The sequence below is a fragment of the Vulpes vulpes genome, chromosome 4 (assembly GCF_048418805.1).
Source record: "Vulpes vulpes isolate BD-2025 chromosome 4, VulVul3, whole genome shotgun sequence".
In the NCBI taxonomy this organism is placed as follows: Eukaryota; Metazoa; Chordata; class Mammalia; order Carnivora; family Canidae; genus Vulpes; species Vulpes vulpes.
In genome coordinates this window covers 16806633-16830699 of record NC_132783.1, presented here as the reverse complement: position 1 = coordinate 16830699, position 24067 = coordinate 16806633, and the positions used below count along the sequence as shown (strand labels likewise).

At 37.0% G+C, this 24067-nt stretch overlaps 2 long non-coding RNA genes across 2 annotated transcripts in view; both read left to right on the top strand.

Annotated features, from left to right (window-relative positions):
• The window catches only part of LOC112933645 (uncharacterized), a 401082-nt gene that overhangs the window by 245113 nt on the left and 131902 nt on the right, over positions 1–24067 (top strand). The gene's annotated exons all lie outside the window — the stretch shown is intronic.
• Positions 6610–10755, top strand: LOC140598499 (uncharacterized). Its single transcript, XR_012000939.1, has 3 exons — positions 6610–6742; positions 9430–9574; positions 10277–10755. It is a non-coding gene; the product is annotated as an uncharacterized lncRNA (long non-coding RNA).

Sequence of the window (24067 nt, the reverse complement as noted above, 5' to 3'; positions counted from 1 at the left end):
GCCTTTAACTTGAAACTTTAAGCCCATTGGGCAAATAAATACCTTTCTAATTCTTCCTAGTAAACTGTTGATTCACTAATATTGCCTGTTAATAATATTTTAGATATAACTAAAATTTTCGTGCATTTTAGGAAGATTAATTAACTTTAAGCTTAAGTAGCTAAGTTTTTTAAAAGAGTTATTTATTTTAGAGAGAGAGCATGCAAGAGAGCACAAGGGAGTGTGCAAGTGGTGGGAGGGCCAGAAGGGGGGGTTTCAGGCAGACTCTCACTGAGCATGGACCTCAATGTGGGGCTCATCCTAGGACCCTGAGATCATAACCTGAGCCAAAATCAAGAGTCGGATGCTTAACTGACTGAGCCACCCAGGCACCCTCCTAATTTTTTTTTTAAGTTAGATGTTAGTATTTGCCAAAGCTTTCATCTAGAGTTAATACAACTTTTGGCTATAGATGATTCCTAGGGAAATGTCCCACTTTATTTTTAGTTTCCAATTGCCCTGTCCTCTTTTTAAGCTTAGCATATAAAAATCTTCTGTTGTTGGTAGCCTTAATTAACCTTTAGTCTATTTTCTTTGGATTCCAGTTGATTGTCAGCCAGACTGGGAGATAGAGGTTTGAGAAAAGAGTGGCCCCTGATTGCAAGACTGTTTCAGGTTGCAAAAGTCCAGCGTACTCTACTTAGACCTATGAACTGCTCTAGGAGTGAGGTCCTATTGCAGATTTCTAAGACTGCAGCCAAATGCTTAAAGCAATGAGTGAATCCTAGAATGACTTCAAGTCTTTCTGAACTAAGAGCTTCCCAGGGTTAGACAGGCTCTTACCTGAAATGTATAGCACAGTCCATTGATGATTGAGTTCTCCAGGATTATCTCCTATACTATTTTAGTTAGACAACTTTGCACAGTTACACCCTGATTACAGGCCACCTTGGTTGATATTGTCTTTTGCCTATCATCCTCTCAGTAACACCTTAATATCGTAACATCTTAATATCAATGCTCTTGATTTCTGTAGCTTGAATAGTAAAAATTAAAATGTTTCTGTAAAATTGAATCCAACATTTAACCAGATTTAAGTAATTTAATGGCATAAATCATAACCGTATCCTTGTAGGGCATTAAGAAAATGGATGTTAATTTTGGAGAAAGTCCTAAGTTTTTCAAAATGATTAAATTTTACAAAAAAATAAGGGACCAACAGAGGTGAGGACTATTTTATACATTAAAAAAACACAAATTGTTGTCACGATACCTTGATCCCAGAGAGGAAAAGTCCTCCTAAAACAACACTTGTTCCCCAAAGGCCAGAGGTAGTTCTGACTGGTGAGGATTAGCTTCTGGGTTTAGGAGGATCTGCCATAAAACTAGGGGAATTCTAGTTTCTGATGAAGAGACCAGCTCTTTAACTGGTTTACAATTTTTGTTTTATGTACCAAGAATACAAAGCTGTATAAAAAAACAATTCCTGCTCTAAGTCGTTTTTAAATTGTGTGGAGGCAGCAAAGCGTTAATTTTTCCTTTAGAAATTCTTTCTAGATACCCAAATAATCATGGCAATGATGGAATGTGTGGGCCAGTTTTCCCCTATCATTTGGATAATTGTTGTCGTGGCACTCTCAGCCACATACTTGGTTATATTTTTAGAATCTTCATTCAAAAGTCTGCATACTAATTCTCATTCAAGGAATGAAAAGAATTTTTTTTTCATCTGGCTCAAGTCATCTTTCTAGGTCTAGGCAATATTTCACTCTACTATGAATTCCTCTTCATGCCTTGGACTCTCTTCTCCAGAAGCTTTAAAACATCTTTGTTATAGTGTTCATCAGTTAACATTACAATTATTTATGCATTTGCTCTTTCTTCCATTAGACTCTGTACTCTTTAGCCTTATAGACCACGTGTTGTCTCTGTTTTATTTTGATGGTTTCATTATATGGCAAATATACTTACCGAGTTGAATATTTATAATAAATTTTAAAAGTTTGATTTTATTTCCGTTGAGAAAAAATTATAAGAGGAAACTGTAATTTGTTACTCTTTATTCACACATCTAGTTATTTTTAAAAAATATTTACTTATTTATTATTTATGATAGACACAGAGAGAGAGAGAGAGAGAGAGAGAGGCAGAGACACAGGCAGAGGGAGAAGCAGGCTCCATGGCAGGAGCCTGAAGCGGGACTCGATCCCGGGCTCCAGGATGGCGCCCTGGCCCAAGGCAGGCACCAAACCACTGAGCCACCCAGGGATCCCCTACACATCTAGTTATTAATAGTTCATAGGTAAATTAGCATTTTCTTCATGGGGGCAGGAACGGCTTTTGTCTTTTAAGACTCTCTTTAATATTTTTATAATGTAAGCACATGCTCTTCTGAATCTTCCTAAATCAAGCAACTTTCTTTTGAATTCTTGGTTTGGATAGTAAAAGCTTAATGTGCAACTTCCTATATGAATTCTATGTTGCAATCTTGATTTCCTTGGTAGTTTTTAGTGAGCATGAGTATGAATAATACATGAGAGTGATTATTGGGTACCAATCACTGCTTTGCATAGATTACTTTATTGACTTTATGATGTAGCTAGTTTTACTCCTAATTTTATGGGTGAGGAAACTTTGAGAGATTAAATAATGCTGGTAATGTAGCTGGTAAGTGGTCTAGCTCGATGGCAACCCAGCCCACTCTTTTTAAACAATCAGCTTCACTTCCCTTAGCCCTTATCCATTTGTGCTTCTCTCATTGCTCCCGGCACCCCCCAAAGTATTGACCTCAAGTGTTAGTCTACCTTGCTGCAGAGTGGAGCAAATGTCTTAGAAGATCTTGGTGTACATGGAGTGCACCCGGGGTTATCATTACAGACCGTGTTTATTGCTTCACTCAGCCAGGAGCTTTTGGCAGTTTTCAAGATCATGGAGGCCTCCTCTCAACACAGAAGCCAGTGTAAATACACAACAAAGGGACCACACCTGAGGAGAGTTTTCTGTCTGTGTAAGTGACCTTGTTCATGGCTCTGGGCCACTGGTGATCCTTCTCATCAGTCAAATATTAAATCTCCCTTTCTGAAACTTCCTGTAGACCCGTTTGAAGTCCCCTCCCCCACCTGTGTTTTATGGAGTGCTAAAAATTTCAGGTTTTTCAAAGCAAAGCTGATATGTATTTTTTAGATGACACTGTCATCATAATTATATTTGTTGTGCTAACTAGAATTTTCTTTTAAAGAATTAGTTACCACTGCTGTTCCTACCCTACCTGCCAATTGTCAGAGGACAGGATAAATTCAGTGTTAAGGCTTTGACATTCACAATCTATTTAACAAGCAGCTAGTCAGGAATTAGATTTCTGGTACATGATGAGAACTGTATGGTAGGGCCAGGTTATGTCAGACTGAACAAAGAATTTCCTTTCTCATTCTAGTATTGCGGGAATATCAATCGGTAAGTATTTTGGGGTGCCCATGCTTTGAAGAATATAAGAAATGAATGACAAGATCCATGTACGCAGGAATTTGTTATGAAGAAAGGATTCTGACAAACTCTGGTCATCAACAGTAAGGAGGCACATTTTTGCTTTTGTAAACTGAATGTGAAAAGATGACAGGAAATAATAGACAGTTGAAATTTGTAATGAGTGGTGGTGTTTGAAAGATGAAAGCTTGAAGCGTTTTTACTTTGGTGGACCTACAAAATGCTGAAGGGCCTAGCAGAATTGCAGAAATCAAATCTGCAATTTGGTTCTCAGTGAAACACACTGCAGGGGCTTGAGGATCTGAGATAATTAACAGAAATTAATCTTAAAGTTGCTGTCAAGGAGTTGCCAAGGAGGCTGATGACATTTCTTGGTGCCGTGGAAGACAAAGTTGACAAGTAATAAAACTGAAGTTAATTTTACCTGCCAAACATTAGAAAAGGATGCTTATTCAACAGAAACAATTACTAAAGTATATATAAAAAAATACCTGCCCTGGATTTTTACAAAGACTAGAAGCAAACCAAACAATGGAAATCTCACAAGTGCCCCTTTAAAAGTACTGTCGAGATACAGATGAAATTGCTTTGCACGCTTTTCTTTCTTTTTTTTTTTGCACGCTTTTCTTTTTTAAGTATTTAATTTGGAGATTTATCTACCTCATTGTGTAACGCGATTTTACACTTGATATTAAAGAAGGTGGGTCAGCTTTTCTGTAGTACAATATTTTTTTTTTTGGTTAAATTTTCAACATGTAATTTCAGTTTAGGTAATTTATAATTATGGTTTTATTACTTTATTGCAGTGTTTTATTTCTAATATAATGTGCTGCTATATTAAAGGGTGATATGGTGCACAAAAGGTGTTAAACATATAAACTGATGGCATAATTTACTCTTGACCTTGGAGCTTGGTAGTTAGTTGCTGGAAGACTGAGGAAAGAGCTTTTTTTGGGGGGGGGGGTCACTTGGGAGACTACCAAAGACATTAATTTTAAAACTAGACTGGAGTAATTACCATTACATTTATGTTAGAGGTTAACATTTGTGTTATTTCCTCTTATTGCCTGGCTTTACAGAATGTTATGCCCCACTGCTTTTATTAAATCCAGGTAATAGAGGAAATAACAGTGTTATTAACCTCTAACACTGATGAAAAATTAGTTTTAAGTAAAACATGGTTTAAAATCAGAGCAATTGTGTTAGTCGGCTCGCTGGTTCCCCGATGAAACACAGTAAGGCTTTGTGTACTCATTGTGTCCATATTTATTATTATAGAAGTAAAAACAAAGCATAATATGAAATAAATCTCTGGGGGGAAGAGGGATTAGATGTTTAATACATACTGTACTCTTACAAATCAGTGTTATAGATTTTCATGAGATTACATGAATAAGTACTGATTTTAAAAAAACACTACTTTTCTATGATTGGAAAGGGAATTAGTTTTGATAACTTGGCTACTTTCACAGAAAAGCACTTAGAAATTGAATATGTAATAATTGACCCTATCAGAAGTCTCCAATGGGATGTTTCTAAACATAAATGTTTTTATAGTGGGTATGGCTATAGAAAAATGCTGTTTTCCATGCTTGTTGAATTTAAAACATTAACCCCTAATGTGATTTTTGATACTGAGGCCTAGTGATAGCTTGCCTCCTTGGTTATACAATATACATGGTTTCATTGGGATGTTTATTTAAGGGAGAATAAGAAGAAATTGTATTGATTTTATAAATAAGGAAATAATTTACTATTGGAAAATATTCTTTGTAGAAGAGTTTGGTTTCTTAGTCTATTGATTAGTTATAGCCGAAATGTAATTTATATTTTTTGAGTCATAAATATTTTATTTAAATTTAATATGAAGGCAAAATATATACTTATCAAGTAAAGGCATATATGTATCTAAGTAACTTTAAATGATTTTTTGATTATTTGATTTTTAAATAAATCTTTCTGCCCTAATTTTTACTAGTAAATTGTCAAATTATTTGAAGGTAATTTTTCCCTTTTGGCATAAAACATACCTTTTCATTGTAAGTACACTGTCTTCCTAACTACTCAGTATATTTGCTACTATGATTTTGAAAATAATGAAATAGTAAGAGATTTATTTTTAATCTACTACTTTTAGTCTAAATATAGAACTAAGATAATTGATTAGAACAGGTATCATTATTGAGGGAGAACATTTTTGTTTTTTTCAAATCTATTCAAAGGATGATGTGGGAGAACATTAATATATTCAAAACCTTTTGAATGAAAGGTTGAATGAAATGAAATGAAATCATATATATGATGAAATGAAATCATATATATGAAAATGTTTTGTAGCTGCGCAACTATGAAATATATAATAATATTATCCTCAAGACTTAGAGTGGAAAATATATATAAACATCATAGTATTCATAGGGTTTCTACAACATGTATTTTTCTGATAGAAAATAATTTTAAAAAGTAAGCACTGTACCTCTTAATCTTTAGGTAAATATACATTCCAGTTGCATGAGCAATCCCATGTAAAGGCTCAACAACCCGTTTACCTTTTAAATTAACAACCACTTCAACGGTTAATTGAGTATTTCTAAGCCAATAAATTACCCTTCAACATTACTGACTGGAAGCTTAGTTAGTGTCCACGACAAGCCTGCCATTAATGAACTCATTCTCCAACAAAAAGAAAAGGGGGCATCAAATCCGAACTGTGGATGTGTTCAGTTCCCTCATTCTAAACACATTAGTACACTGTATTTTCCCACTTAGAGAAGCTTTTGTACACTGAGCATGTGGCTGTTTAAATGCCCCAGCGGGGCATCCAGAGGCTGCGAGAAAAGGAAAAATTATTTGGAACAATTTGCATTCGTTCAAGGGCAACGTTACGCATTTTACAGCTGGTTTATTGCTATTCTTGTGCTGTTTAAGCTGTCTTTCATGTCAAAAGTCCTTTCCTGCTTACAGATCATCCGGAAGCATTCTGCTGCGTGCTGTTTGCTCCAGTTCCTCCAGGGCTCTGGGCCTTTGATCACGGATACCACTTGCAATCTGGTGCAAAATAGGAGGCTGCTGAGATAAGCCCGAGTCCTGACAGTGAGGAAAGGCTCTTTTCTTTCCCTTTTTCAACTTTGTTCTCTCGTTTTTTAGGATGGAAAACACATGATCCCAACACAGAGGGATAGTGTTCAGGAATTAGAACACGCTTAGAGGTGTAAGAACTTTAAAGGTGAAGAAAGTCTGTTAAAGGGTTCAACTTCATGAAACCAGGCTCACCATTTCAGTAAGTTAAAGTTTTAAAAGAAAGGAGGGTGTTTTACTTTGGGTATAACGCAAGTGACACTCGCCTCTCTTACATTTGAGATAACACTACTTGTTGCACAGTTTTCTAGGTTCTACTCCCAAGGATGGCTTTTAAACCAAGGAAAAAGCTTTTTAGTGGAAATAAAAAATTACAATGATGATTGTTGTGAGCAAATCTAACATTAAAGAGCAGCAATATAATTGAAATTGCAATCTGATTATGATCATTGCAAGGGAAAAGCCAGAGTAAAAATGACTCATATTTTAATTTTTTATATTACTGGTCATTTATTTACCAATACCGTCTTAGCTTTGTCTACATACTGAAAACAAAAGTCTGAGGGTTTTTTATTCATGGTGCTTTGTTTAGTTTCTCTGAGAATTTCGATTAACATCATTTTATCAATTTTACGATATAGGCAGATGATGACTTTCATTACTGTTTGCTTAAGCAACAAATCAAATATGCCACAAGCCATGAAATTAGAGACTTATTTGGAAATGAAACATAATCTAGATGGTAAAAGTGCAATAACTTTGAGTACTAGAATGTCCATATGATACTCGGTGTGGAATATTTAGTATGAAATGAAATGTGCTAGAAGGGGGTCTTGGGAGTTTAATGAGTTTCTCTGCCAGCAGGCGGGACCAGTTATTTGTTAATTTACCCAAATAAAGATCTGCGCAAAGCCAAATCCTGTGATATAAAGCAGGATATGAGCTTGCCATCAAAGAGGCTAAGAAGATGTTTGTTTTAATGCCACATCTATTCTTGGCAGTTTTGGAGTCTGTGGGACAAAGAGAAACTTGTCAAAGAAAGAAATATGGGAATATATTTGGAGCATGGGGGTAGGGGTGAGATTTAAGGTGGAGAAGTCAGTTTGTAGGAATTTCAGGACAAAAGAGGTTTTGGAGTGTTCCTGAGGCTGCAAGTGAGGCAGGTTCTTTGGGGCTGATGGGAAGAGGGTGGGGGGTGGAGTGGCCTGGAATTCACAGAACTAGACAGGGGGTGGGGTGGGGGGATGGGGGATGGGGAGGGTGTCAGACCATGGGCTGTGTACATGGAGTTCAGTCCATATTTTTTCTTTTAATCATAACGTAATAACTTTTGCTGCCGGGTTTGCTATATTCATTCATATTTTAAAACATTCTATTTGCCTAAGTTGCAAAAGAAAGCAGGAGATTTTATAAGTCGTTCTTGGGTTTGTGTTTAAACAACACCAAATGTGGTGGGTTACACTCCAGCAGACACAATACTGTGGTTTGGTCAGACCAAATTTTACCTTCAAACAGTTTTAAGTGTAACAATCTTTAGAATGGAGACAGTCTTCTCTGAAAGGGGCTCCTTCTTCTTGAAAGTCCAACTCAGAGATGTTTTGAGCTTGCTAACGTGGTTTCCGCTGCTCTGAGTACCTCCACCTGCAGTGTAGTTGACACTGCCCCTCGGCAATATCCTAAAATGGGCATTTTGTGTCTCTGTCGAAAGTTATTTATACCAGGCAAAATGATCAGGATTTCACTGAAAAGATGGAACATGCATTTGTATTAATGTCTGGAAAATCAACTTGCTCCTGAGTTTTAAAGGACTCTAGGAAGAATCAGTGAAACTTCTGCAATACCCCTTACAGTATATCCTGGTAAAGTCATTGGGCCCCTAACTTTTGAAAAGTTAATTGGGTCTCTTGTAATGAGTGACTGCACCCAGTCACATGTGGTTTGGGAATTTATTTACTAATTTCAAAATTGTTGCTGTTCAGGTGATAACAGGGGGCACTCAATTCAACTTTCTTGTATTGAGTGGGATTGTTCTAAATTCACTACTTTTATGGCTCTTGTAATGAAAATTATTATTATTTAAAAAAATTTTTTTGTAATGAAAATTATTAAAAATGAGCACTGAGAGCCAACTTATTTTTAAAAACTATTCTATGTTGTTCAAATGTGTTTTTCATCTGTAGGTCTAGCCAATAGCTTCTAGGTAAATTTAAACCTGCTTTGAGATTTTTGGGATAAATATAATAGCACTAAATCAGGTATTTGCCACGTACCAGAGGTGGGCCACTGAGTGCAATTTTGTTGGTCTAAGGAGTTGCTCTTAATAACAAGGAAGCTGTCAGAAAAGGGATGGGGGGAATGACTTGATACCATGTGATTAAGGACAAGAGAAAAAATATTTTGTGAATGCAGATGTGTATTTCATTTGCTTCTCCTCCTTTTCCTCTTTTTGTCCTCCAGTTTTGTGTTTTTTCTCTTGTCCTCTTTTGCTTTAAAAATATATTTATTGCTTATTTTAAAGCTTAATAGGTCTCACATAGATGTACATCTACTTATGGACTAGCTTATTACCTCTTTGAATTATTCACCTATGAAGGAAAATTTATTCCAAATGGGCCCATTACACAGATGTGTCAGTAATTCATGATATCTTAAGTGGCATCTTCCCCAGGAAGAGAGAGGAAGATACTAATTATCATATCCACATACTAAAACAGGAATTAAATCTTCTGCAAAAAGATGTGGAAGGAATCTTAAAAGTGGCTGCTGTATTGGATCCCATCATTAGAGAAAAATAATTTAAAAGGATTTCTTTTGCTTTAATCATCTTGTCTCTGAGATTTTTCTCTTATTTTAGGATATTCTCTATCTTAATGGTATTTGAATTCTCAGATTTTGGCTCACTACATTTTCGGGGAATGAAGAAGTGCAGAGAAAATGAAATAATTTTAATAAGAAGCGCTACAAAATTGTTATGGGAGACATTATAAGAAGGTGATCTCATCTCTGGAAGATGAAGAACTTTCATGTGTCTCAGGTATTTGGGACCATATCTGAAGACCATCCCAGAGATCTAGACGACCAGGACGTGAAATACTATCAGGGATAGGAGAACTTCATGTACACTTCTAGATGTAGACCCTGTATGACTTTGAGGGCAAGGGCCTAAGACTTAAAATACCCAAATTTACAAGTACACAGTCCCTAGAAGTCGTCAGCATTCAGACAGTTCTCTAAGGAAAGAGTCCATCATGGCATCAGCAAGGAGTCAGATCCCTTTAAAAAAATATGCCAAACCAAAAAAATCTTAAGTGAATCTCGATCTTGAGGGAAAAATGATATGTACGCAGAATTTTCCAAGGGAGAAACTCTGGTGGCTGAGTAATTCCCTTTGAAATAGCTATGTGAGAGATACTAAGAAACAGAAACCTCTCGGTTCTGAAAACTTTGCAATTATAAAGCACAGGACCTCATTAGAAATATCCCGTGCGTAAGACTGCTGTAGATATTCAATGTATAGAATTCCTAGACCTTAGATATCCATAGATACCAGAGAATTCTTATATGAGGGAAATCTTATAAATGTGATAAGTAAAAGCCTGCAGTAAAGCTCAGATACTGGAAATCATCCTAGTCGACCCGGGGAAGAAACCCTACATCTGTGATGGATTGTGTTAAGAACTTCAAAATGCAACGATTCTTGTTTGCTAGTTAAAAATTTCGTTGCTTTATGACTTAGGGAAGGCTCTGAGATGTTAATCTGTCTGAAGAGAAGATAGATCCATCATGTGGAATTGGTGGACATGGAGGAGTTGTAGGTTGGCGGTGTCTACCGGAAAGAGTGCAGAGCGTGAGGAGGATGGTTCCACTCAGAGAATACCATACTTATGGAAAGAGATGCTTGTTGCCACAAACATGAAAACCATATAACTAACTTTATTTTGGTTCTATGGTCATCTTCAGATTATAATTTGACTTCTATGCACTTGCTAATTAAAAAAAGAAAAACTGCAGAAGACATTGGTAGATAGTCTTTTTTTTTGCAATTTTACTTTTTACTGGATGCTACTACAGTAAGGAGTGTAGATCATATGGTTTCTTGAATTATATTAGTCTGCGCTTACTTGATGGGATGAGCACTGGGTGTTATTCTATATGTTGGCAAATTGAACACCAATAAAAAATAAATTTATAAAAATAAAATAAGATAAAATAAAATGAATGAATAAATAAAAATAAGTAAAATGAAGCTATGATTAAAGAAATGTTCAAAGATTAAGAATGGGCACTGTCAGTTGAATCTCCTTTTCATGTGAAGTAGTAACTCAAAATACACATTCTTTCCATATTGGGTGTAATTAGAAATACTATGAAACTTTGGTTGTTTTACTGGGTGTTCAACACATTGAAGGAAATAATGCTACATTAAACAATCCCAAATGTGACTGATCAATTAAAATTAATTGCACATGATCAAATTATAGCATAAAAAACACTTCACTTCCTTTGCCCTCAAGTAGCTCCTGTATATTGCAAATAAGAATGCTTCCCCAGAATTATCTATAGTGATGTTGTATGCTGAGTATGGTTATGTTTTTTTACTTTTTTGTGGACTCGTGCTACTATTTCATTGTTCTTGAGTAAAATACACAGGGTGATATTAAAAAATATATATTAGTCTGTGGTTTAATCTGTAGTTCAGACAGCTTTTGACGGTGGCATGATCAGTACACATGACATTATGAGCTAGAGCCAGGATTTTGATGATTACTCTATGAAACCTCATCTAGGGCTAATGACACATTTGTGCAAGGTGAAAAGTGTTGACCTTTGCTTTGACTAGACATGACCTTGCACCAGGGGAGATGACCTGGTGAGCGATGGATGGATTGGATCTTGCCTCCTACTTTCCCCTTGATTGGTGCCCTTGCTCATTGAACAGCCCATGCAGCCATGCCAATGGCCCTGATTACACTAAACTTCCTAGCAGTTAGCAGGCCTCATGACATTCTCCCTGGTTTCGCTCACATTTTCTCAAAGCACACTGTATGTATCTTTTGGATTTGTATTCAGCATCCTAAAGTGATAAATAAAGGATGGGTATTTTCATTTTGGAAGTTTATTCACTTTACAATAGGGCATAAGATCATTTATTTAAATAATCTCTCCCATTATTTCATTTATAGAATGGTTTAAGAATGCGTGTATTAGTTAAAGTATATTCTACTTTAAAAAAGTTTTGTGTTAAGTCCTACAAAAGGTAATGTAGATAAGTTGCCTTTGCCACATCACCATCTCCCCTTACTAGAATGGCTGTGATATACGATGTCTACTCTTTTTTTTTTTCCTTAGGTTTAGAAGGTTTTGAACACTATACATGCAAATATTTATGGCAGATTGCTCTGTTGCTCCTAATTGTTCATTTCCTTCTTACCCCTGAGAGAATAATGCATTTTTGTCCCATTGAGCTGAGGCTTGGTCACGTGACTTGCTTAAGCCAAAGGATATGCCAAATCTGAGAAGTTCTTTCACTTCTGGGCCTTACCATCAGAAAAGCATGTACAAGTTCAACTCTGCTCCTTCCATCTGGCTTCTGGATTGAGAAGACAAATGAAGCAGAACCCATAGACCCACAGCCTGCAACAGAGCTATAGCCAACCAATACTTCTCCTTTAAAGTGAGTGAGAAATAGCTGCTTGTCATTGTTAGTTCTCAGATGTGAGGGTTATTTGTTATCACAGCAAAAACTATCTACTACATGTTTTAATATTACTGCCATAACAACTATTTTTCCAACACTTACAGCAGTCATTGCTACTTTACACTTCTACAACACTGGAATTCATAAACTGTGATCAAATAGATGACCTCATTTGTGACTCACAACTTCATTAAGAGAAAGTGAGTAAGTTGAAACTAAGAGAAGTTCATGAATTTTTCCAAGGTCAAAGTGCTAGAGGGGTATCTGGGTGGCTTAGTCAGTTAATCATCCGACTCTTGATTTCAGCTCAGTTTGTGATCTCAGGGTCCTGAGGTCAAGCCCTGAGTCAGGCTCCATGCTCAGCACAGAGTCTGTTTCTTCCTCTCCTTTCTCTCCTGCTCCTCCTCCTGCTCATGCTCTATCTCTAAAATTTAGAAAAAAAAAAGTGCTAGTAAGTGGAAAGATAGGATTTGAATTTAGGTCTTATTACTTCAGGTTGTCATTTTTCTGGACCTTAGTTTACTAATCTCTAACCCACTTTGTAGACTTCTTGAGGGTTGCACACCATCCCAATTGTCCCAGACTCCAGGTCATGGTGACCCCATCTGCAGAGCTACTGCATATATGCTAACATCCTACCTGGCATTTCAAAGGCTTCCCAACTGGCTCAAGGGAAAGATCAAAATCCTTAACACATTCTACACAATTCTGAGTTGTCTTCATGCTACACATCTTCCTCGCCTCAAGTTCTTACTTAGTCACTTCCTTGATTGCTCCCTGGCCTTCAGCCACATTGGCTTTATTTAAATGTCTAGGGAGAAGTCATGCTTCCTTCAACCATGTACTGTGCCTATTATTCTTTTCTGGCAAAATGTCACCTTCTCACCCTAAAATTCCACCATGTACACCTCTCCTTTACTCTCACAATCTTTCTATTCTTTCTTTAGGTCTGTGCTCTATAGTTAGTGACAAGGAAACCCCCTCAGACTCTGAAATTACATTTATGTCTGCTTCGGTTGTGATCAAGTGGTTCAATTTATATAATGTCTAAGTTCTGTTCTTTCTCTTTTATTATTATTTTATAAGCATTTACTTATGTTACTCACCATAGTACTTAGCACACTACCTGGTATGTACTAAATAGTCAGCAAATAAGTCCCTAAATCACCAAATATGCAGATACAACATAATCTCAAACAAGCAGCAGTTGATGGCACTGAACTGACAAAAGTGGGATAGGAGAGTCTAGGCATTGATAAAGGCAAGGCTCTGATGCATGGAGCTGGAGATAATAGTGAGAGGAAAAGTGAGGAAGAAGAGGCCAACAGGTCATTTGTAGTCATGGTAACATCACCAGGTGAGAATCAGGGAGATAACAGAAAACATTCCCGCTGGATGTGTCTATACGAGGTTCACCAGTTTGAGGATGTGTATACCAACAGCGAACTTACTTCCTTTTAGTGGCTCAAGTCATCAAAGTTTCTTTCCAGTTTTCACAAAGGTTTTGTTCCCAGACTTGAGTATTAGTGAAGCTTGGAGTTTTGTGTGTCTCCCAAACCCTATCACCTTAGTAGGCCTTTGCTTCCTGAGGTCTGTCTTTCTCTGTAGGTTTCTTTCCTTTCCTTTCCTTTCCTTTCCTTTCCTTTCCTTTCCTTTCCTTTCCTTTCCTTTCCTTTCCTTTCCTTTCCTTTCCTTTTTCTTTTTTTCCCCTCTGCTTGAATAAACAGCACATTCTTAGTAGAACAGAGGATGACGTATATCCTGTGAATCTAAGAATGGCATAAAAGCAGGCCTCGTTTTACTGCACGTACTCCCTTCTGGTATTATTGTTACTCAGGAGGGCAACCTAGCTTAGTCATGCCTAGATATTCAGGTACCTTTTCCTTTTCCATCTTTTTATTTTTAACCCAGATCTCTTAAGGATTTTCACTCTTTTTCCCTGGGGCTGCTTCCTAATTCTATTTGTTTGATGGTGATATAAAATTTCCACTTAAAATTAAAAACAAACATATAAAAAAAACTTCTTTCAGGTTTTCTGGTGAAGAGAGTTGTGTTTGGGGGGGGTATTGGACTTACACCCTTTAAAATAATATGTTGGTTTATAATGATAAAAAAGGGAGAAATGGGATGTGAATTTAAAAAATGGAGCAATAGTTTGCCTATAAGACTCAGATGAGGTGCAAGAATTCAATTTGAGAAGGGTGAGGAAGGCATAAGTAATGATGTGGGTAGACAGCAACTGTCCATGGGCAGACCATTCAGAGAGGCCAGTCAGGGAATGGAAGACGCAGGGAAAGCTAAGACCTCATTACAAAGTTGCCTTGGAAGGCACTTGAATCCCAGGACACGTGTTTAAATCTCCCAACTCAGTTCTTGTGTTTTACTTGAGTACATTGAAACCATCCCCAGTTCAGAGGTACCATTGCAATGATTCAGCTCAGAGACCCATGAGCTCCTCCATTATCCAAAGCATTCCCTACTCTTTCGGGAACTCAGGGGCAGTTAAGAGTCTTTGTATTTTTCTATTAAAAATGACAAACATATGTTCTCCTCTTCCATGACGTCTACAAAGGATTACATCTAATTAACTGAGTGTAGTTTAGGAACAATCCTACTGCTGCCGCAGTGGGTGATGACATGTCAAGTAATACAAAATAGTAAGGTTAGCTAGAGTTTGCTATCACATGCCATTAATTCATTAAGGAAATTCTTGTTCTAAGTTTGAACCCGGACATGAACAAGATGAGATTCTGTGACATATTTTGTCACCAACTTGGAGATGTCCCTTATATGCCCTTCCTTTGCCTGGCTGTGCCTATCTTAGGACCTCCTGACAAAGGTCTAGCACATATTTTCCAAAACTTAAAATTTTTGACCTGGTATTCTCAGTTCGTTCGGCTACTATTTCTGATTGTCTGGTTTTTTCATGGTTCCTTTATATTTTTCTCCTCCAGTCTGCTCATCCATCCACATATAATCTACCCACCTTCACTGTTGGTTTCCTGACAGATCAACAGATAACCAAAATCTGTATATACATTTGATGGAATATGGCTCTTGGAGGGGAAGAAAATCCTGACACATGCTAACATAAGGATGAACCTTGAGGACATTATGCTGATTGAAAGAAGCCAATCATTCATACTATAGGAGTCCACTTATATGAGGTACTTAAAATAGTCAGATACCTTGTAATAGAGAGTAGAATGCTGGTTTCCAGGAGCTGCAGGGACCAGGAATGAAGAGTTCCTGTTTAATGGGTACAGAGCTTCAGTTTTGCAAGATGAAAGAGTTCTGGGATTAATGGTGGAGATGAAAGCACAACGATGTGAATGCGTCTAATGCCACCTAACTGTACACTTAAAAACGGTTAAGACGGTGAATTTTATATTATGTGTACTTATTACTATTAAAAAACGTAGATTTCACCTCTAACATGTGAAGCTAATTATAGATTGCCTACTATGTGCCTTATGTTGAACTAGGTACTTCACATACATTATTCCTGATAAATGTCATTATTCTCATTTTCTAAGTGAGGAAACAGAAGTTCATAAGAGTTAAAATAAATTCATAAGGTTATGCAATTACGCGTAGAAATGAAATCTGAATCCAGGTCTGTGGAGTGTCTCCATTGCCCTATACTTCTGCTACCCACATGGAACTAACATACTTGTGTAGCTACACACACAGACACACACACGCACAAGCACTTCTATGTTTTCATCTTGGTATATAATATGTATTATTCCTTAGCTTAAATTAATTGTGTTACTCTAAGTACAAATGTTGAGGCTAACCACTTAATTAATATCACTAAGTTAATCCACATAATCACTTTATAGTACGTGGCATGGACTGATTCTCCTTGCTTCTGAGGGGGAAGAGCTGCCCGAACACAAACAGCTTTATTGGTTGCCTCAGGAAGCAGAGAATTAGACTGACTGCTTAGGCTCCAGGCTTTGCAGTTGCAACCTGGCATTTTAGTAATGGCAATTGGAAATGTAAGTTCCCAAAGGCTGAAGACCAAGTACACCATCTGAATTTTTTTCTGCCACATTATTTTGGGGGAAAAAAAAAGTGAATTATTTAAAAATGCATCTTGTGGAACTGCTAGATTTTCCTAAACCATATCCGTCTCTAAATGAACCGAATATGTATTTATCATGTAACAAGAACAGTCTGTCTGGTTATCGGCAGAAGCTGGGTCCCCGGTGAACAGAATGGCCTCAGCCTTGCTCGAGCATGTATTTCCTAAGTAGTGGGCACAGAGGCAGGGTAATTGGCTACCTTCTGGTCGTAAGTATAGGTATGTTAACTGTGGGCCTGAGGGGAACCTCCATTTTGGTTTGTAGCTTATTATTAGGTGAGGAAATTACTGGACACCTCCAGCTGCCATTAATCAGCCACAGAGTCAGACTGGAGCCAAGTGAGAAGCCTGTGGGTGGATTCTGCTCAGTGCTGTGGAAATACAAGAAGACAGAGACAAATGTTTTCCAGCCTAGCAGCACTAAACTCTGCCCTTTCACAGTCCTTAACATGCGTGTTCAAATTGATTTAGTCCATTTACCCCCTCAACCTAACCATCTATTTTCCCCGAAGACTGACAGTTTTATGTGTTGCTACCATGTTATTATGTGTTGCTGCTCTGCCGGTAGCTATAGTATTTCAGAAACATTTACTTCCAGACATAAAGGATGAGTGGGGGGGGGGGGTGTAAAGTGAGGGAGGTGAGCTTGCGTCATTTTAATTCCTTTTTTATGGGGTGCAAAACATGCCCATCATGGCACCGACTTTCTTTCTCCCTCTCTTTTCTTTATTCCTTTTCTGTGTCAATGATTTCCATGAAAAAGGCTTGAATAAAATTTCCCACTTGAGAAACACATCTGTCAGGTGATGTCAACGCCTGGCTTACTCCTCTTCCTGTTGGGTTGCAAACATGGCATTCTCTCATGGTCCTGGAATGCTGACATGGTCCGGTGGCAAAAGCCAAACACAGGTAGGGTCAAGCTGAAAAAATCCACAGGGGCCTTCTGTCCTCAGCTCAGTTTTGGAGGGAAAGGGAAGAATCGAGAAGCAATTTATTATCTCCGTTGCTACGTAAATTCAGAAAAGGGGGATGGTGAAGATAAAAAACAAGACGGCGAACAGCCCCTTGTCAGCTGCAGGGATGTCAGTCAAGACATTCATTCCAAGTGCTTGTCCAGTTGGAGATGTTTGCCTCAGGATAAGCAGGAATTCAGATCTGACCCTCACCCTCAACATTTTTGGAACTGGATGAAAGTGCCTTATCTGAGCATGTAAGAATATTTCTGGCACTGAAGGCCAAAGACTAAAATTCAGAGTTAAAATAAATACTCAGAGAAGGAAAGGAAACAGTGAGGTTAAAGGTTTGATCAGATATGAGCCTCTAAGTTAACCGGCTTTTACCATACCCTTGTTTTATTCTATCCGGTTTTCATGTACTAATCTGCAACGGCGAGCAGAGACACTCTCTTTTTTACTCTTCCTGCTTTTGTGTTGAAGGGTAGCGGACAACAATTCCATTGATTTATGTAGACGAATATAAATAAAATAGGCCAAATTCAATAAGCCAGTTTAAAGAATGTAGCCAGATATGAGCATTTTCCACAATTTCTTGCGCATCAGTATTTGGTTATATATAGTAGCCGATTCTATCAAATAGTCAGAATTATTGCCCAGTAATAGAAAAAGGTTTTAAGACGGTGCCCTTAGAATGACTTTGCCATTTTATGATGAAATAGAATCTGGGGTAAGGACATTGAGTGAAATAGACGTAAGTTCACACACACACACACACACACACACACACTTTTTTTTAAGGAAAAAAATGTGATTGCTTTAGCGTGGATTAAACTTGAGGATCCGGGTGTTAGTCACCTAGAGACTCTCCAGGTGGGTCCTCTCTGGGCTGCTGGAGGTCACAGGAAGGACTCTCTGAGTAGGTGTTGAGATGGCGTTGGTGGTAATCCTTACATCAGAAGCATTTAGATGACAACCCCTGGTTTTCCCTGCAGTTCTTAAGGTTTGCATGGTTGACTGTTCCTAATGAGAGGTCACCTCAGTGACACACGGAGTTCCTCTCAAGCAGGGCACCCGTAGGCCCTTAAGGAATTGAAGCCTGTGGTTACTTGAACCAGACATTCAGTCTCCGTTTGATGACTACAGAATGATGGAGACAGCCTTCCTGACATCCACTGGCTTTTCCTTATGCTCCAGAATTGTTGTGAGTTTGGTGCTTGGAGCATTGATGCAGTACTGCCTTGTGAGGTCACGGTGGCCAAATGAATTACCTGGACTGCTTTCTGCAACAACTGCATTTTCTTTGATGGAAAGCCATGCAAATACCACTTGATAACACAAATCTTCTTAGTATGAAATTCTGATAGATCACGAAACTTCACAAAAAAGTCGCAGGAGAATTTTTTTTCTCCTGACAGTGATCTTTAAAAGCTATTTAAAATCTCTTTTTAAAGGGCATGGGGACATATGTGCACAAGCCACTTAGTCATTGAATAAGTTACCTTTATCACTTTGGAAATGTGATGCAGAGGCTTTTAACACTATCAGGAAGGGGGAGATTGTTCAGAATCCAAAATCATTCAGAATCCAAAATTGGGATATACATTGTAAAACATCAGATCGGGTCTATCTCCATGGGAATGAGAGAATCGACTGTCTAAAATCAAGAATGTTCCAGAAAAGGGACACCTGGATGGCTCAGGGGTAGAACGTCTGCCTTTGGCTCAGGTCCTGATCCCGGAATCCAGGATTGAGTCCTGCATCGGGCTCCTTCCTGGGAGTCTGCTTCTCCCTCTGCCTATGTCTCTGACTCTCTCTCTCTCTCTCATTTGGTGTTTCTCATGAATAAATAAATAAAATCTTAAAAAAAAGTTCCAGAAAATTGGAACAAGTGATTGCCACAGTAATAGCTTTAATAATTAATATTTGGGTGCCTCTAGTCATATTTTATCTGTTTTAATCTTTCCCTAACAAAGTAAAATAAAAATGATTTAGTAAAAACATTTCTACTTGAATCAACCAAGGAAGTCTCTTGGGAGTCAGTGAAGAATTTAGACAAAGAGCACTAAAACTGCTACTTTCTTCATCTTGCCAAAAAGCCATCTAGTATGGTTGTCTGGTGCAGAAACTAAGCTTGAGAAAGATCAGCAATGTTATGAAAAGATGGTAATTAAAGACTTGGAAGTTTTCTTTATTAGTTTTATCTTTTAAATATGCACACCTCTTTTAACTGTAAACAAAATCTCTCGTGGCTATTTTTTTTTTTTTTTGAGTAAAATTAAGTGACAAATTGCTAATTCTACTCCTGAAACCAACACTACACTGTATGTTAACTAACTTGAATTTAAGTAAAAAAATTAAATAAATAAAAAATCAGTGTTTAAAGTTGTTAAAAAATGCAAGTTTTTGTATGCATTAAATCATGTTTTGTGTGTGTGTGGCTTTGTCATCAAGTATTCCTTCAGAAGACTTGAATCCATTAAAAATGTTTGTGGGATGGTGGTAAGTGGCTATATGCTATCAAAGAAAGACTTGTGTTTCCTGGGGCAGAGTAATTTTCAATTAAATTTTATTCTTAATATAAATTACCATGGCATAAAACATTATCTCTTATATTCTTATATATTCTTATATATATTCTTATATTATATTTACTGAAATGGCCAGTATTTTCCCTTTTCTTGTTTTCTCTTTTCCCAAAGGACACTAATAAATATAGAAAGGGAACTGGTACTTTTTTTTTTTTAAGATTTTATTTATTTATTCATGAGAGACAGAGAGAGGCAAAGACATAGCCAGAGGGAGAAGCAGGCCCCCTGCGGGGAACCTGATGCAGGATTCCATCCGGGAATCCCTGGATCATGACCTGAGCCAAAGGCAGATGCTCAACCACTGAGTCACCCAAGTGCAGGACCTACTACTTTTGACCAGAGGGAAATGGCCCTGACCTTCCTTTATTTTCAAGGACTTTGGAGAGCTAATTGTTATGGGCGGTGGGTGGTGTGCTATACGTTGAAGCCCTGAGGGGAGGGCCTTTTTGTTATAAAGCAGCAGGCCTAGTCTTGTTTATCCGAAGTACAGTAAAGAAAAGAAATAGGATCAAGATAAAGACGCCACTGAGAAAATATAGGAAATCACTTGCGTAATGAATTCCTTTTACTTATATACTTATGACTGAGTTATGTTTAGATTGCAAGAGGGAAGTGACTTTGGAAGACTTTCAGTGCACTCATTATCAGTTTATCAAACAGCATCCTACATCGCATCAACATACTATAAGAAAACGGATTACTCTCCAGCATTCTAGCAAATACAACTCAAGTCAGTAAGCAGTGATTTATTTCCCTCTAGCCAGTTTGTAATCTTAAATCATACTATTCCACATCCTTCAAAATTGAATAAGGGTTAATTCAAGAGCTGACGGTCCATCTCACATTCTATTCAAACTATGGCTCATTTGGCTCTATAATTTAATTTTTATTTTTAATGAGAACTTACATGCTTGCCTTTCTATTCTGTTGACTTTCTTTTCATTGTTCCTTGACCCTCAATCATTTCAAAAAAGTATAGTGGTAGCTTCTTCTGTAGAGTTCCTGAGTGCCTTGGGGGACTCCTCTCATATTGCCGGAGGGTTGCTGAGAAGGGAGAGTTAGTAGGTAGGAGCCCTTTGGATATTTTTTGATTTGGGGTCTGGAATTTAAATCATGAACTTTTATGTCTGACCATATGAAATGCTAAAATATTTATCAATAATTTGGAATGGTTTCTTCACTCTAAACCATACTATCTAAGAATGAAAACTTGAGAGTTTAATGACAGCAGTTTAATACACACATATATAATTTATATATAATGATATATATGCAGTTATATATTATTATATATAATGAATAAATTATGTACAAGTATATATGTATCATTTTACACTTTTTGCCTTCGTGTGTAAATGTATGATACAAGAAACAAAGTGAAGCAGATTTCCCTTGTGCTTAAGGATACCCTGTTGGATTTAGCTATAATTCAAAAACTATTTATGGAACAACAACCATATACTAGATGTTAGCAACAGAGAGGAAATAAATTAGACAGATTTTTGTTCTTAAGGTTCTTACGGTATAATTTAAGAGACTGGAAAGTAAACAGAAAACTTACTGTGTGACAAGGTAAACAGCAGAAGTGCTAAGTCCAGGCTGCTGCACACTACAGGTGCACACATCGCTCTAGAAGGCATAAAAACCTACAGAGAACTATTGAGAGAAAATTTGACCTATAAGTCTGCATTTTGATTTGAGCTTCTCCTTGTGGATAATCATTGGATTTATACAATAACCTTCAAAGCCCATATTGTTGTTGTTTTTAGTTATGACCCTGACTAGATATAATTTTTTTTTTCCTTTCAATCCTGACATTTTGTTATTCTGTATTAAGGAAATTTGGTCTAGCTGCCTGTTTTGTAAGAAGCACAAGGTTTAAAAAATAAACAATACTGTCCTTCTTCCCACTCCTACTTTTTATTGTTGTTGTTGTCTTTGGGAAAGTTCTTAGACCCTAATCCCACATATGTTAGAGGCAGTTTGAGAGATTTTGTGAATCATTTAATAAATTATTACCTTGGCACTCAACTTTGTTGTAATGATCATTACATAAATTAATGCTTCCAAAATTGCTGAGTTTTAGTTAAGCCTAGGTCACAATAATGTGAATTATGACATGTTTTATCTTTTATTTTAGTTATCAAAACCATACTGGATTAGCCTGCAGGAAATCTGGTCAATTTTCATGATAAATTGACCTGGCTATATAATGCATAATTCAGTTGCACAGCTGTATAGTCTAGTGTGTTCTCTGAGGCATGTAGCTTTACTTGTAGATTTGCATCAAGAAAGGCTACTCCAGTAAGTTTGATTTATATCTCAGAAACATATAAATATGTGCATATTAATTTTTAACATAAAAACAACTTAAATACTTTATTATAAACATTGAATATATTTTTCCTGAAGTTCACATGCCAGCTTTTGAAAAACCACAGGAATCTCTATGGAAGTTTTTTTCACAATATTCTTGTGACAAATCTCTTGTTTAGAAAAATCTCACTTTTTTTTCTGTTCATACTCCCCCCCCAAAATGCTCCTTAGTGGATATTTATTTTATTTATTTTTTTTTTGAAAAAATTTTTTAAAATTTTTATTTATTTATGATAGTCACAGAGAGAGAGAGAGAGAGAGAGAGAGAGAGAGAGGCAGAGACACAGGCAGAGGGAGAAGCAGGCTCCATGCACCGGGAGCCCGACGTGGGACTCGATCCCGGGTCTCCAGGATCGCACCCTGGGCCAAAGGTAGGCGCCAAACCGCTGCGCCACCCAGGGATCCCCTCCTTAGTGGATATTTAAATTAGGTGCTGAATTTTGTTTGATGAAGAGGCTGAATGGCATAGTGGCTAAGACTATGAGTATTGAAATCATAGGCTGTAAGTATTCCTTTTCTGTTTTCATAATTGCTAAATGCCATAATATGACCAAAACCAATATATACAAATGGTTTTCTTTCATCCTCATCTGTGATTAAGATAAGGACAACAGAGGAATGTAGAAATCGTTCTAGAATGGGTCCAATCCCCTGCTGAAGGTACCATCCGGGTTTAACTTAGAAACAGAATATGTCTATTAATAAGGACAAAAGATTAATGTGAGTCTTACAGGTACTGAGGCCACCTGAGTTCAGGGACAATGGGTAAATAATGTGCCTATGAAGCTCTGTGGAAGCTGGTGACAGAACTGATGGTGACAGCTAAGTAGGTGTGCTAAGGGGGAGTTTCACGAACCTAATTAAAATGCACCTCTTAGCCATGAACCCAGGTCATTCTCTGAACTGGAAAAGCCCTGCATCGATATAGTTCCAACATGGAGAATATCTGTTCCACAGTCACTGAAATAAAACTTCTTCCTCAAGCTTCAGCAATGTGTCGTTCTTAAGGTTTTAGAGGAGAGGCAAAAGAGTGTTTCCAGATGTTTGAAAAATATCCTTTTAGGCAGAATGCTCAGCAAATGAGTTTTTACTTTGGTTGTACTTACCTTTGAGGAAGTTCAGAGATTTCAAACTTAAATAGAGGATGTGAAGTCCATCTTGAATTCAATTTCAGGTGAGTATTAGGTTCTTTTTAATTTCCTTTTTTTATGAGTGGCATAGAAATACCCTCCTTAACCACCTGGTATATGTCAGGGACAGTGTTGGACACGGTGAGCAAGTTAGTCACTAAATATCCCCAATTTCTTGGTTTCTACTTTATTTTTATTATTCATGACACTTGTCAGTATTTAGAATTATCAGAAATAATTAATGGAGATGATGAAATTAATGTTACACTTTTATTCCTCATTAGAATATTAGAATGATTATTTGACAGAGAGACACTATGTAAATTTTTTTTGTTTTTTAAAAGACATTATGTAAATTAAATAGCAACTATGTTTTAAAGATTTTACAGAGATGTTTATTTACTATTATATAAGCATTTTTTGTGAATGGGAACAAGTTAAAGTTACTGGGTAAATACAAAGTAAAAATTATATAAAATGCTGCTGAACTATTTTATGCATCTAAGCAATATTACAGATGACTGAAAACCAAATTTTCATGTGCCAAATATCCCTTAAGAATTATGATACTATTAAAACATTGTCTGTGAACCATATAACTCAATTTCACCAATACTTCAAAATTTTCAGATGGCATTATTTTATAAAATTCATGATTGCTATATTTTTCTAGTATAATTGTATAACAT